Source organism: Meriones unguiculatus, chromosome 11, assembly GCF_030254825.1.
Source record: "Meriones unguiculatus strain TT.TT164.6M chromosome 11, Bangor_MerUng_6.1, whole genome shotgun sequence".
NCBI classification, from domain to species: Eukaryota; Metazoa; Chordata; class Mammalia; order Rodentia; family Muridae; genus Meriones; species Meriones unguiculatus.
In genome coordinates this window covers 96,938,982-96,954,946 of record NC_083359.1, presented here as the reverse complement: position 1 = coordinate 96,954,946, position 15,965 = coordinate 96,938,982, and the positions used below count along the sequence as shown (strand labels likewise).

Genomic DNA, 15,965 nt, shown 5'->3' with positions numbered 1-15,965 from the left:
ATAGAAAATTTAACTTGGATTCCTAGACCTGTGGATGGAAGGGCACTTCATCCACAACAGAACTTTAAAGTGATAAATTTTATATTTATGTTTATTAAAACATAGAAAAATAAGATAGGTTTAAATCAGCCTGCACCTCCCTTTCTTTCTTCCTTTCTTTGTCACAAAGATGTGACCGGCATCTATGAATACTGATGAATTCAGGAAAACTCCTAACTAGACGGTATCTTGACAGTTGGTGGACAGATGCTCCTGATTTGAGTGTGAGACTGAGGTATTCAAAAAGCACTTCAAAACACTCCTGTGCCAGCCAACATTATTTTTCTTATAGTAGGATAGCATTTTTAAAGCTACGTTGTAATAATGCTTATTGATAAAGAACCTGCTAATAGCTGGATAAATGATTTATAGTTTATTTTGAATATAGCAACTTGTAGTCACCTTTAAAAAGTCCCCTTTTATATCTTTTTTTAAAATTTCTTTTTTATTTTTCTTATTAGTTACATTTTGTTAACTCTGTATCCGGCTCCCTTATTCCCTCCCAATCCCACTCTCCCTCCCTCATCTCCTCCCTGCCCCTTTCCAAGTCCACTGCTTGGGGAGGACCTCCTCCCCTTTCATCTGACCCTGTTTTATCAGGTATCTTCAGGACTGGCTGCAAAGTCCTCCTCTGTGGCCTAACATGTCTGCTCCTCCCTTGGAGGGTGGGGAGGTCAAAGAGCCTGCCATTGAGTTCCTGTCAGAAGTAGTCCCTGTTCCCCTTACTATGGGAAACCAATTGGTTACTGAGCTACCATGGGCTACATCCGAGCAGAGGTTCTAGGTTATATCCATACATGGTCCTTGATGAAGTGTCAGTCTCAGAAAAGACCCTGTGCCCGGATATATTTGGTCCTTGTGGAGCTCCTATTCTTTCCATACTAACTTTCATATGATTCATTTCATATGATTTCTTTCATATGATTCCCTGTACTCTGCCGAAGGTTTGCTTATGAGTCTTAGTATCTGCTTTGAAACACTGCTAGGTAGAGTCTTTCAGATGCCTTCTGTGGTAGACTCCTGTCATACGTTCAATGCACATCCCATTTGTCTTTCTAAATGAGGATTGATCCCCTTTTTATATCTTAATACTTAGAAACTGATGTTTGTTTTTTGTTTTTAAGAAAAGAGAGAGAACATGTATCTCTCACATTGTACCATGCATACTTTAAATGAAAATAGCAAGTGTTGAATGAAAAGTAGTTTTTGAAAAATTTGGAGAAGTTATTCAGGGCTGGGGCTGTTGGTCACTTGGTTGAATGCTTGTCCAGCATATCCAAGGGCCTGGGTTCAGTTCCTTGTACTACATAGAAACAACAGTGATGCAGTATATCTGGGATCCCTGTGCTTGGGAGGAAGAATAAGAAAAAAAAAAAAAAGATTCCCAGGTTCAAGGTCATCCTCAGCTACATAACACATTCAAGGCTAGGCTGTGCTGCATGAGACCATCTCTCAAAAATGAAAATAATTCTCCAAATTTATTTCTTTTATTTGAGACCTGTTACCTCTAAACAATTGCTTTAATAATTCTCACATCTAATTTAATACCGTATTTGAGGTGTGGCTTGTCATATTTCTCCTCCTTAGTCAAAGGTTAATTGAAACAAATCTTTATATGATATTTCTACATTTAAAAAGATCTTTTTCTAGTAGAATTGGGAAGGTCTTGTATGGCTCTCTGTTTTATAATTGTGTGTGTGTGTTTTAATGAAGTGATTTGTTATCTCTGTTTGTAGTGCAGAGACCTTTGCCTTTATTGTGTGCATTTATTTATATGCATGTCTTGGGGACATATGCATACCAAGGCGCATACCTGACACAGTGTATGCGTGACGGTCAGAGGACAGCTTGTCGCATTTAATTCTCTCCTTCCACCATGTGTATCCCAGCTGTAGCCCCTCCCTCATCCCCTTCCGGTCCTACCCCCCCTTCCTCATCTCCTCCCATTCCCCTCCCCAAGTCCACTGATAGGGGAGGTCCTCCTCCCCTTTCCTATGACCGTAGCCTATCAGGTCTTATCAGGACTGGCTGCATTGTTTTCCTCTGTGGCCTGGTAAGGCTGCTCCCCCCTCAGGGGGAGGTGATCAAAGAGCCAGTCACTGAGTTCATGTCAGAGACAGTCCCTGTTCCCATTACTAGGGAACCCACTTGGACACTGAGCTGCCATGGGCTACATCTGTGCAGGGGTTCTAGTTATCTCCATGCATGGTACTTGGTTGGAGTATCAGTCTCAGGGAAGACCCCTGTGCCTAGATTTTTTGGTTCTGTTGTTCTTGTGGAACTCCATACCCTTCCAGGTCTTTCTGTCTCCCCCTTCTTTTATAGGATTCCTGTACTGTGCTCAAAGTTTGGCTATGAGTCTCAGCATCTGCTTTAATACCCTGCTTGGTAGAGTCTTTCAGAGGCTCTTTGTCATAGGCTCCTGTCTTGTTCCTTGTTTTTACCTTCTTCTGATGTCTATCCCATTTGCCTTTCTGAATGAGGAGTGAGCATTTTACCCAGGGTCATCCTTCCTTAACTTCTTAAAAATAAGGAACACTTCACAAATTTCCATGTCATCCTTACACAGGGGCCATGCTAATCTCTATATCGTTCCAATTTTAGTATATGTGTTGCCGAAGCAAGCACTGTTATCTTATTTCCGATTTACCTTTTCCAACAGCAACAGGAAGTTTATGTAGTGTTACACTAATATCTATACCTATAGCATATAGCTCTTATATTCTGTGATTTTAAGACTATAGAAGTAGTTAGGAATAATACTGGAATAATACATTTTACAGGATTATTCTCTTTCTATGATGTAAGGAATAAAAAGCTTGCTCAGGACTGTATTGTTGGCAGTCTTATTTTTCATTTTATTGTTTTATCGAAAATACTTGATGATTTTTTATGCTCACTTTCCTGAGATACTTACTGTGAGGTTTTTAGAAATGACTGAAACAACTGGGAAAATGTAAGAAGTAAAAGGGCTGGGCTGTTAGCAGTTTGATTGGCCTCAAATTATTTTACTCTTCAATGTTCGTCTGTGCTGCAACTTAAAGATACTCATATTTTGGGGCTGGAGAGATGGCTTAGAGGTTAAGAGCATTGGCTATTCTTCCCAAAGGTCATGAGTTCAATTCCCAGCAACCACATGGTGGCTCATAGCCATCTGTAATAAGATCTGGTGCCCAGGCACACATGAAGGCAGAATTTTGTATGATTGATAAATAAATATTAAAAAAAGATACTCATATTTTGAAATAGTGTATCTTTAGTTGGTTTCATTCTTTATTTTTTGCAATATTGTGATGGCTACTAATTCTGTAGTTTTCTTAATGTATCCCGAGATACAAACAAGTCAAGTCAGATTAAGACTTTGGGATAAAAATATTGTAAAATTTTATGTAATGTGATAAAACATGATTAGACTTAATTTTATGTTTTTTGACATTGATGATTTAATACTTACATCGAAATATCTTTTTAAATAGTTAATTTATGCATAAATTTTGTCTTAATAGAAAAATTTAAGAGAGTAATCTCTACCTATGTCCCTGCCTCCCTTTTAAATATACATATTATAAATATACATAATATTTTTTAGATATACACAATATTATAAATATACATAATACAAATTTATTTTAATACTTTTTAATCATATAGATGCTTTCCTTTGTTTCTCGTCTGTCATGAGGTCAACAAAATTAAGGATGAATCTGGAGACTTATAATTGATGTTAGTATAGTCAGAATCGGCTAGCCATTCATTAAGTTTATTTGTATCTTCAACTTTTACTTAAAATCTTTGCTGTTTCACAGTCTATACTGTCTTCCAGTCACTTGGAAGTTAGGTGTAATTGTTATTCTGAGTTTTAGCTATTGAAATTTGAGGAGAGAGAATGGATATTGCCTCTAATCTTGGCTCAAAAAAACTCCTGTGTTTAATCCTCTTTGTATTTTTTTTTTTTTCTGAATACAGTCAGGGAACCAAGGAAATGGCAGAGCCTTTAGGAAGACCAAGTCTATGGACAAGATGATCTGTTTTGCCTAACTTTAGCCAAAAGCTTCTGCTAAGCCACTGAGATCTTTTTGTTAGTCAGGCTTTGTCATTGTGACAAATACATGAAAGAACAACTTAAAAGTATAAAACATTTAATTTTCCTTTTTTTTCTGAGGCTTCATTAGTTAATAGCTAAATTAATTCAGTGCTGTCATCCTCAAGTGTAGCAGAATATTATGCCAGGAGCATGAGGGCTCCTACCTCATATCACATAGCCAGGAAAGAAAGAGAGAAAAAAGACAGTTAAAAGACAGAGCTTTTCAGGCTGTATCAGAAGTTGTACTTTATTCATGCAGCCCCTATCTCCTGCGGCTCACCACCTCCCAGTGATGCTATCATGATGTGAATTCCTCAGAGAATCAAACCATTGGGTAGGTCTGAGGCCATCAACTGGCAGCCAAGTCCACTGTACGTGAGCTTGTTGAAACACATTTAATATTGAAACCATAACATTCAAGCAGCTAGTATTACCTTCACTAATTCATTCAACAGTACTTAGAATGAATATATTACTCAAAATAGTTCTTTTTTGTTTAGAATGGAATTAAGAGTCAGAAAACAAGCTTGGATTAGAAAGCAAGAACTCCTCTGAATGGAGGAGTCAGTGTGGAATTCACTGACAGGAAATGAAGGATAGGAAGAAAAAATTATCTGTTGTGGTATAGAATTGTTTTAAGAAAATCTTAGAGGTAGTGAGTACTGTAAACTTGTACAGGAGAACAATTCTTGGGAATTGGAAAAATGGAATCTTATGAATAAAAAAATCTAGTCTCTAAGAATTATATTTCAAACAGTATTGGTTTGTTAAGATGGAAATTTGTTATATTGTACATAAAGTTTGCGAGTATAAGTTTGCTTATGGTGATGACTGTCAAAGCATTTGTGATATTCAGAAAACATGGGAGTGGCTGATGGCTAAAGAAACAGTTGCAGTCCTATAGTGTAAGTTGAAATTTGCACTCATTACTTGAATTATTTCTCTACTGAGCCATTCTCTAAGGTATAGGAATGAATTCTAATATTACTTCTCTGTGTATATAAAGTTGAATGACTTGCATTCTTATAATACCTAAACATAGGTAATATTTACCTTGTATTTTGAATGTATGAAACATCGAAAAGAATATTTAAAAATTAATCTGCTCATTTTACTAAAATTTACTCTTTAAAGCATTTAAAATTTAGTGATTTGGGCATCAAAATTGGATTTAATCAGATGTTAAAAGCAAAAAAATAAAATGTTTTAGGTTGCTTTTAAGATCGATAAGAACTATAAAATTTGGGTTGGATGTGAGCTCTTCAGATTGAATGAATGCACCAATGATGGGTTTGTAGATATGCTAACCAAAATTTAAATCCTTGGCAAAATACATTGTAAATAAAGTACACGTGAACATTTGGAATTGCTGCTTTTTTGTCAGGTAGAGTTGTTCCTGCTTCCAGCCTTCTAACAGGCTCTAGTCTTTGAAAATTAAAAGTTGTACAGACTTTAAGCACCCAGGAGTGTGGACCTCACACCTTAGCTGGCAAGCACATTAGAGTTGGTGGCAGGGGTTGGGGTGGAGGGCATGAGTGCTGGAGAACTGCTCTGGCTTCTCATTTGCTGTGTAGTGGCATGAGGGCAGGAGAGATGCCCTTGTGTGTGCTTCCTTCCCCAACCTGTGGCAAGCCAGTGACCTGAAGCACTTGGGAGAGGGGGCCTTCGCCATGCCTGGGCTATACAGTAGAGCGGCCCTGTTGTGGGTGGGGCATAGTGAGCCTGAAAGCTGGAAAACTGATTCTGTTTCTTGATGGTTACAGCACACTGAAGAGCACTGACTCTGTCTCTCACCTGTGCAAAGCGGGGGAGCTGGCCCTGGTGGCACAGGGATAAGAGAGCTGATGGGCTGACCAACTCAGTTTCCACACAGGCCCAGATCCCAGGGCTCTGAGTATGCCCGCCCTAACATCCACCTCATAGGAGCTGCTAGAGAGCATGAAGGGGCCAGTCCTACAGATCCAAAGCTGTAGGATCTCCACGACACAGAGCACCAACAGGATATCTGAGCAGAGTCTTGGTGATAATCCAATAATGAAAATGTAGCAGAAAGCAGAGGCCTGAAACCAGACCAGTGCTCGTTGCAGTGGACATTTGGAAGTTTGGGAAAAAAGAACACTGTGTGACACACTGCGACATACCACAGCTTCCACAATTAGAATTTAGTTTTGGCTATAATTTTAATTTTTTGTTTTCTTTTGGGGAGCAGGTTGCAAGGCCAGAGGGTGGATATGAAGAGATGGGTAGATGAATGGGATTGGGGTGCATAATGTGAAATTCATAAATAAAAAGTTAAAGAACCAATAGACAAGACTCTTCTTACAAATACACAGTAATATTAACTGAAAGATTATAAAATAAATTGTATGACAGTCACTTGTATATTTCTGCTTTAATATTAATGTTTCTCCTGAAAATTTTATGTGAAGAACTTACCAGTAGAACTAATAGTGACTGATATACTTAAATTTTCCTGCTTGGATGTTTTAATAGTTCTTTGTAGTAGTCATACAAAACATAAATGAGCCTTTAATTATCAGTAAATTTTCCAGCTGCTAAGATTCCCTTTCTGACTTGGTCCTACTCTTTACTTTTCCTCTTATCCCAACTATCCCATCCACATTGCCAGTGATTGTTGCTTCATCCAAACTTAGCCCCTGTTACTTAGGTAAATTTGTCTTTCCCTAGACAAACTGAATGGTGAACGTTTGACCCAAGAATTTCTAGAAGGGCTAGAGGATGTAGAAGACCGAAGCAGCTAAGAGATGAGTAAAACTTGAACATTTTGGGCAGAATTGCCAGAAGGGTTAGACATGCACTTAACGATGGATCAAGCTAGGGAGTTGGTAGAGAGCTTGTGACTAATACTTTAGACATGCATAGAGAGATGAAATTTGGTTGGGAGAGAAATGAGAGACAGACAAGGAGAGTGATGGACACCAGACCTCATAGAGTCCCTGAACAAGACAATGGGACCTTTTCTACCAATTTCCAGATCTCCCTTGCAGGAAGTTGGGTCTATACTGCCACATGGTGCAGCCCCTTCCTTGAGTAGTGTGCTCGCTCTCTTAAAATAAGAATCTCATCATTGGCATGGTCATTACCATTATCCACTACTATTAATCGACATCCGAGTCATGGCTGGACATTGTTCCTAGTAATCAGAAGAGTGCTAATGGAGCATTAAAGTTAAAGACAAATGTCAGGGTCCATCTGTAATAAGAGGCCTGCTTTAGATACTGAGCTACATTGGAGTTTTTCTCTTCTCACTGTGTTTATGTCATTATTATAATAAGCTTCGTTTTGACTTCTGGCTCTTTCAGTTTGAGATCATGTGATAGATACACTTATTGCTTAAATTGCCCTTTAAAAAAAATAGAACGTAAACATTTATAGTAAGCTGGTACATCGCTCTAAATTCTACTCTAGAAGTCTGTGTGAATGTTAGCTTTCTTGCATCACAAAGTCATACACAGGCATTTATCAGTAGAGTTAACAAACCAACATATCACTGTATTCTTATCTAAGTACTTTGTCCCAGTGTTGACCAAATATTTAAGAGCATCCCACATATTATAAATTTTGTTTGAACTTTCACTCAAGTTATTCACATTTAGTAAAATCACTCTAGTACTTTAGTGGCATATGTCAGCTCTTAAATATATAGGTAAATCAAAATGAAGATGTTCATCAAGTCTGATATTGGATTCTAAAATTATGTGCTATAAAAGTTTCTTGCAACTTTGTTCTGTATAATGTTCATTCTCCTTAATCCCTATGTAAAGGATGTCAGAAATTCCTTACATGAAGGACACACTCTCCTTAAAATATTATCTGGTCTTTTCACAAATACTTAGAACAAGCCTTTAAAGTGGACAGTGAAATTTGGGATGTTTTATCATCGTCAAAATGCAAAACAGTATTATCTGGTCTTTTCACAAATACTTAGAACAAGCCTTTAAAGTGGACAGTGAAATTTGGGATGTTTTATCATCGTCAAAATGCAAAACAGTTTTATGTGGTTTAGAAATGAATAGATTTGCCTAAAACCTTTTTGATCAAATGCTGGAAAAACAGTGTTTTAGAAGCCATACCTATGATTAAAATTTTAGAGCTTGCTTTCAATTTAGGTTTTATATCCAAGTGGAGCTTTCAGCCTTTAAACATACTCCTAACTTGATTTTTCTAAATTAAACCAATTTCTTGCTTCTCCACCAGTAATAGCTTTTTATCGTTATGTGGGTAAAGAGATCAGTCATGTTTTTGAATGTGTTTTCTAAAACAAGGTTATTCATCAGTTACACTAGAATAATTATTATATGTTTCTTTGCATCTATTTAAAAGGAAGTGATTTTTATCCCCTTTGTTTATATCTTTGTTTGTATCTTTTGTTGTTGTTGTTAAGATAGTGTCTTGATCTTGTTAATGTAATTGCATTTACCAATCTTGAAGGTGTACAGAATCACAAATGTTACTGGTCAAGTATTTCTCAGACAAAACAACAAACCAGTGTTAATCCAACATAATGAACTTTTAAGACTTATTTACATTTGACAGTGTTTAGTAAGCTATAAAAGTATACAGATGTGAAATATTTTTATTCAAAGTAAGTTGGTTGTATGGTCCAATAGTGTCATTAAGGAAAGCTACTTTAGTAGGGGATAGAATTTATCTCTTCTAAGCCAAGGTGGAGATGCATATAGAAATTGGTTTTGGGTTGGTTTTTTTTTTTATTTTTTTTATTTGAGCTCCTGTTTCTTCTGACTGTTAATTTTTTCTAATTTCTAGAGTGGGCTAAATCTTGTAGAATACTGGGGATAGTATTATCACTAATAAATATATTTGAAAGTAAAGTCTATGAAAAGATTTGGGGATTTGGGTTGGAATAAAATTTGTTTAAATTATTTTACTTTAAATGCCCCCCCATACAGATCAGAAAGATACTTGTGGTGAAGATGCTTTTACTTTGTGTGTAGAATGTAGTTGATAGTAGTTAAATAAACACATGACATTTTTTACCTGTAGAAGAATATTGATTACATTAATGGGTGCACTAGTTTACATGTGTTTAAACTAGTAAACTAACAGAATGTAATTTTCTGGTTTTGTCAGAAGAAAAGTTGATAGATGTTGGACCTTGATACAGAGCATTGCTGCTGTTAAAGTCTTTAAGCTGTAAGATTTTATTGAGTTTATGTCTATATGTCTACTATGGACATAAATATCGTCACTATATCCAAGCATAAATCTTGCATAAATATGCTTATTTATATAATTTATTATATAATTTATGCTTTGATATACATAAATTATATATATTATATGAAAGCTATTTTATAGTGTATCCTCCTCTCAGTCTAGAACAGTGCTTGGCACATAGTATGTAATAACAGAATTTATAATAAAACAAAACAACTCTAGGGTACGTACAAGGAAGTGTTTCTTGGTTTACTGGTGTATATGAGTGAGTTCTATGTGCATCAGTGAAATTAAACAGGTGAGCTTAGTAAAAGGTCATTCTCAGGGAGGCTTTATCTTTGAGGTTGTTTGTAGAAATCTTACCCACTGTTTATTCTGTTGGAATTTTCAGAAGTACTAACAACTTAAAAACCCTTCAATGAACCTATATTCATTAATTTTTTTTTTTTTTTAGTTAAGAAAGACATTTTACAAAGTGGACACATTGTTTAATTTTGTTTTGCATTTTCCTAGATTGCAGTGCTAGGCCAATAAATTAAACCTAGGCAGTTCTGTTGCTAATTACACACAACTTCTCTTGGTATCAGATATTCAAATCCATTTTATGAATATGGTAGAGAGAATAACAACTGTAAAACAAAGCAGTGTGCATGTAAGTGACTGTTAGCATGCATTTCAGAAAGGATAAATGCTCACCATATGGTACAATTACTGTGTCCAAGTTTTCAAATTAGCTTCTCTCATCCTCCTTATTACTGTCTTTAAAAAGAGAGGAAAAAACCCAACATGATTTATCTACTCTGCAGCAGAACTCTTGACGCAAAACAGCAGCCCAGTTCTGTCCAGTTTTTTTTTTTCCTTAGCATAATAGAGGCTGTCGGACTTTTTTATACTAATTACTGTGTGAGCCTCAGATGAACCCCTTCAATTCACAGGGCTTTGTTAAGGGAGGAGCTGTCAATGTGTCTGCCCGTTTGCAGCTGTGCTGTGGCTTTAGCTCGCTTAACATTATGCTGCTTTTTAGACTTGACAGAAGGGATTTTTTTTTTATTAAGGCAAAGCAGCCTTGTAGCGAAATGGTTTAAGCAGCTGCATTGTAGGGAAGCACAAAGAAGTTATTATTGTGTCTGTTTGGAGGGGGGGGGGAAGGATAAAGGGGGAGATATTCGGCTGCTGTTGATGCCGATTGTTGACTTGCCATCTGCCAGATAGGGAGAAGAAAAAAATGACAGCTCCAGCAGGGTGTTCAAGAGGTTGTTTGGAGAGACGCATAAACATGTGCAGATGTCGAGCTGAATAATGGCTCGAACTGGAGACGGTTTATGATGCTGCTGATGTTTGTGCATATACAGAATGAATGTATGTGTAGAGTTGGTTAACCAAGGGTACATACTAATTATCATTGTTTTCCTGTATGGCCCCCCTCTTCTGATTTTGTTAATTAGTTTAGGGTTGTAATACTTCCTTTTCTTTCTCTTGTTCATGCCTAAGTTTAGAAGACAACTTTTGTTAAGTGGCAATATAAACTTTCATACTCCTCTATAAAGAAGGTAGATAATCCATTTGGTTAATGCCAGGTGTGAATTTCTAGCCGGAAACAGGAACTTTTTCAGTTCGGTTACCATCTTAATGATTCCACTAACAGTTTAACTACTCAGTACTTAATTAAAACTATTATTTGAAAATGGCTTGATTTATTCTATAGTTTACCACTAGGGTCAACTTAATTTATTTTCTTGAGTAATTCTATAAAACTTTGAACCTAGATGTTCCCAATTAGAAAGAAAGAAAGAAAAGAAAAAGAAAGAAAGAAAGAAAGAAAGAAAGAAAGAAAGAAAGAAAGAAAGAAAGAGAAAGAAAGGTTACACAGTAACCTGGACTTTTAATATAATGTCCTTTCTCTTCTTGTTTTTGCTTCTATTAATGAGAGGAATTTTCATCAAGCGTTGATCTTGATTGTTTTGCTCTCTTGGGCTTTGGGCTTTTGTGTCATTAGGTCTTAGAGTTTTGAATATCTAGAATCCTCTCAGGTATATAGGTAGAAGTAAATGCATTTATCCAAATGTTTTACTCTGATCTCTAATAATTGAAATGACATATTGTGTTATATAGAGGTTTTCAGAGATTTTTTTTTTAAGAATACTTCAGTTTTTGGTAAAGGTTTAATCATAGTGTGAATGAAATGACTAGAAAAAAAGAGTTATAATTTTAAAAATTCCCTTTTAAAATGCTGTTTGGATTAATTTAAAAAGAGAATGTTAGGAGAATTACTAAGAAAGACTGCCTACTTTGTGTTTTGGTACACTCATGCTTTTCTGAACACATAAGGTCTTGTTGCGTATTTGTTAAGTAAAAATGCCTGAAGTATGGCTGACAGGCCAGGGTTCTGACAGCTGTGGGTCCAGGATAATGTCTCTCTGAAAGGGTTATTTTCTGCTCATGAAAAGGTTGAGTCCTGTTTCATCGTCAGTTTTTTCTTCAGCAACTCTAATCTGTACTTGCTGAGAAACCATGGGTAACCATCAGTTTTACTGGGCTTCTACTTTGTCTTTCGTTAGGAAAAGGTTGAATTATGCACGTAATATTTGTAGTTTCACAGTCAGCCTTGATATACCTCCTACGTTTGGGATAAGCAACTGACATTTTCCACATAGAGGTTTTGTTAAATTGAGAGTGTGATTTGCCAGAGGTCAGTATGTTAATGAGCAGCTGACTGACTGAAGCAAGCTTGAAGAAAGCAAACTTGCCTGTCAATGCTATATTAGTCATTTATTTTCTCATTTCTTCAGAGCCATTTAACAAACTTCAGTAAAGCAACTACACACAGAGAAGTGATTGAAATATTAAATGCAGATTAATTTTGTAGTTTAAAGGGACTAGATTTAAATATCACTTATCTTAGATCAGTGAGCTTATAAAAGTCACTTAAACTGTTTGAGGCTGAATGTAGTCTAAAAGAAGGAAACAATAACTGGTCCTGAAGGAACTGGAAAAGACTAAATGAGATAGTACGTTTAGCATGTCGGGAACAAACTCAAGACTAGCTAATAGTAGTCCTTCATTTTCATTAGCAATCTGTAGACAGTGCAGTTAGAGGATTTGTAAAGTGCTGGGAAGTGGGTACACCAGTCTCCAGAGGCTGTGTTAAGGGAATGGTCACAGAAAAAAAGATTTTTATCTTGGAAATCAGTGTTTAGTGACTTATTGTTCTACAAATCTTAAGGGAAATAATTTTTTTAAAGAGAATGTGGAAAAAACTGTTGAATGTAAATACTTTGGATATGCGTAAGTGGCTGTTCATTGATCGTTTCATAGTTCATACCATAAAGTCATTCTATTCAAAAGTAAGGATGTATTTGTTAAGGAGCACATCCTCTTTAATGGTAATCTCAAATGATTTTTGGAAGTATGTTTTTGTCTAATATGTCAATAGCATTAAAATACTGCTTCATCCCCTGAGGAAGTATGAAACATTGTTTGATTGTCAGAACTCTTTATTTTGTAGATGAAAAGCTGCCAGGCTCTACTTGTGAGGAAGTGCCAGGCTGGGCAGAAGTGCTTCCTTGGGGGAGGTAAAGGGAAAAAAGCCTTTATTGAGCTAATGGGGTCGATTGTCTGCAGTATGAGTGATTCTCTTACAGATGCGCCTGGTGTCTAGGATTTTGTTCCTGTTAAGCTTCTACGCTATTAGTCACTATGACTCTGGTTTTAGAGGATGTTTGATGCAAGGTTTGTTGCACCTTGTAGAGTACCTTATTCAGCACTGAAGATTGTGTCCTAGGATTAGAGGAAATGACAACAGGAAATTTCAAACAAGACTTGGTTGTACAAGGAAAAGTGGTGTATGCTGTCAATCCTGACACTCAGGAGAGGGAGGCAGAGGCAGGTTGCTCTTGTGAGTTTGAAGCCAGCCTGGTTTACATATCAAGTTCCAGAGCTACCTTGTCTTCAAAACCCAACAATAATAGTAATAATAATGATAATGAATATAATGATGTTTTACTGACATACTTTATAAAAAATGCTGTTTACCAGAAGAAATTTACATAAAAAGAAATGGGGCTGTCCATATCTGTGGACTGTTGTGTAACAGATGAAGAAGCCACTTAAAAAATAGTATAAAGGCATCTTTATAAATGAATGAAACTGTACTTTGTTATTTTCAGGACAACTAACAAAAAGATTTAGGATCTTATAGCTTTTATGGTATATGTATATATTTGAATTACGCCTCAAGAAAATACTACATGAATAGTAATTTTTAAAAATATTGGCCAGTATGTTGAAAACATAATATTTCACTGCCTGACATTCTTTAAGGCATCTTGCAAATGTTTTGGCTTAACATTTTTAATGTGTTTTTAGTCTCAGGAAAATCTGATTAAAGATGTTGGTAAACTTGGTAGCTTTTTTTCCCTTAAGAACAGAATTAGATTTAAAAAATAGGGAAAGGCATAAACCTGTAAGTAGTTAGAGCTCTCCTTCCTCCCTCCCTCCCTCCCTCCTTCCTTCCTTCCTTTTGTTCATCTTTTATTTATTTATTTATTTATTTTTTGACAAAGCAAGTCACTTACCTGTTTAAGACTGGAACATAGCATCAAAGTTCATAAGTTTTTACTTTTAAGTGAAAACACATGGAATAGCAGCTGTTGCTCTTGGCATCATTCTGAAGAGATATTAGCATGCATGCATGTGTGTGTGTATACATGTGTGAGTCTGTGTGTGTGAATATTATAAAATGACCATTGTTTCCTTCTCTGTATTTACAGTGTTCATGACACAAGGTAGTTAGCTCACTCTACTTTTTTTTTTTATTTAAAGAGTATTTGGAATTTACATTTTACTCCAAAACACTCATGGAATTGTGTAGTTTCAAAGGAATAAAATTATTTAATTTTACTAATAAAAATGTTTAAGTCCTCTATTCAAGGTTAGAAAAATAACATAGTTCCTAAGTGGAAATTATACCTGAAGTTATAGGGTATAAAGAAATTTTATTAAAAGTATATGTAAAATCTACATAAAGACTCTTTTCTATTTGAGCATATGACAACTGATTGGCTGAATAAAAGTAAATTCTCTGTCATCTGCTTGGAGTAATTTTTATCTCCCTTCAGTGTGCCTCTTTTTAAAAGCTAGGATTCTTTTCCTTCTTTTTTATATTGTGTGTGTGTGTGTGTGTGTGTGTGTGTGTGTGTTGTTCATGTTAGTGATGTGAAATTTAGCCGTGGATAATCATCAATTAACTTAAACATAAAAGTGTGACGGGAAGATTAGCATTTTTATTTTGCTAAATAAAAGATCTATCACACCACTGGGTTTTACAGGGTTAATTATTCTGTTTTATGAAAGTGTTCAATACATTCATTGCAGAAACATAAACCACATAATGTGCTTTTTAGGAAAAGAAATAAAACATCCAAAGTGTATCGTGCTAGTGCAGAGAGTAAAGGCATTTTATACTTTAGAATTAGTTTTAAATTCTGTGCGTTGACGGCTACACTGTTAACTTACCTTTACATTATCTTTTATTAATTAGTGAGTGATTTGTAACAAATAAGCTATTGGCAGTTTGCTGTTTTTAAGAAGAAAATTTGGGATTAATCTTAGCTATTAATTTATGAATCATTTACAGAATCATTATATTATTTATAATTTTTTGAGATTTTTAAATTACTTTTATATGAGACTGCCAGATATTTTTCATACTGGTATTTTGGTTTTTTAAAAAGCTACTACAGGTATTTTAAACAACCATTTTGATGTCCAAGTACAAATGATGATGAAAGTAGAAATATTAATATATAATGAGCAAAATCGTGCTCATTTCTAGTTTTTAAATTTGATTTTTATTAGAATGATATGTAATAGTTGTTTTGTGAAATTTCTGGCTATGTGTTAGGTAATACTGCCCTCAGAGGGCCAAGGTAAGTAAATTCATTTTTAACATCGAGAAGTAGCTTTCCAAGTATTTGGTGTGTGAGCTTAATTTGGGGAGGAGAATGAGTTTATTTGAATAAATGAGTTGTGTTTGATTTCTTATTGTGTTTCTTTGATTTGCTCTGTCTCTTAAAACATGTTAAATGTGGCTGGGCACTTCAATTTGATGACAACATTTAGGCACAGTTCTTTCTTGAAAAATAATTAACAGTTGACTGGCAACAAATTGCTCCATATACAAAGAGGTTGAGAAAAATCACCTACTTGGGGAAGTCAAGGTGGTTTTACTTGTGTGTGAGTTACTTTTTCCAGCACCTAACTACAGATATTAAAGAATTTGTATTTAAAATAATTTGCATTTCTGCATTTCACTCTGTGTAATACCATTCATTGAAATAAGAGCACATTTCCCCTTCCATTTAAAATATATAAACAAATTTAAATTTTTAATAAAAATTTTAAATCAAGAATAATGTACATAAATTATGTGTGAAATATAAATACTTTATACTTATCTATAAAAGATCAGCAGTTAAGAATATACTTTTTCCTAAGTAATTTTGAAGTCCAAGACTAATATATAGTTTAATGTGTTTAAGAGTTCAGAGTGAGATTAAATTCTACAATAAAAGAGAAAGTACAGGAAAGAAATAATGTCCAAAGAATGAGGTGCAGCTTTTGTTTTGTTCTTTTTGCATGTAGT

At 35.3% G+C, this 15,965-nt stretch overlaps 1 protein-coding gene and 1 non-coding gene across 6 annotated transcripts in view; one reads left to right on the top strand and one right to left on the bottom strand.

The window, feature by feature from the left end:
* Akt3 (AKT serine/threonine kinase 3) overlaps positions 1-15,965 on the top strand; it is a 239,096-nt gene that overhangs the window by 77,168 nt on the left and 145,963 nt on the right. The window lies entirely within an intron of this gene.
* Positions 2,564-2,667, bottom strand: LOC132646652 (U6 spliceosomal RNA). The gene has a single exon (XR_009584901.1). It is a non-coding gene; the product is annotated as a U6 spliceosomal RNA (small nuclear RNA).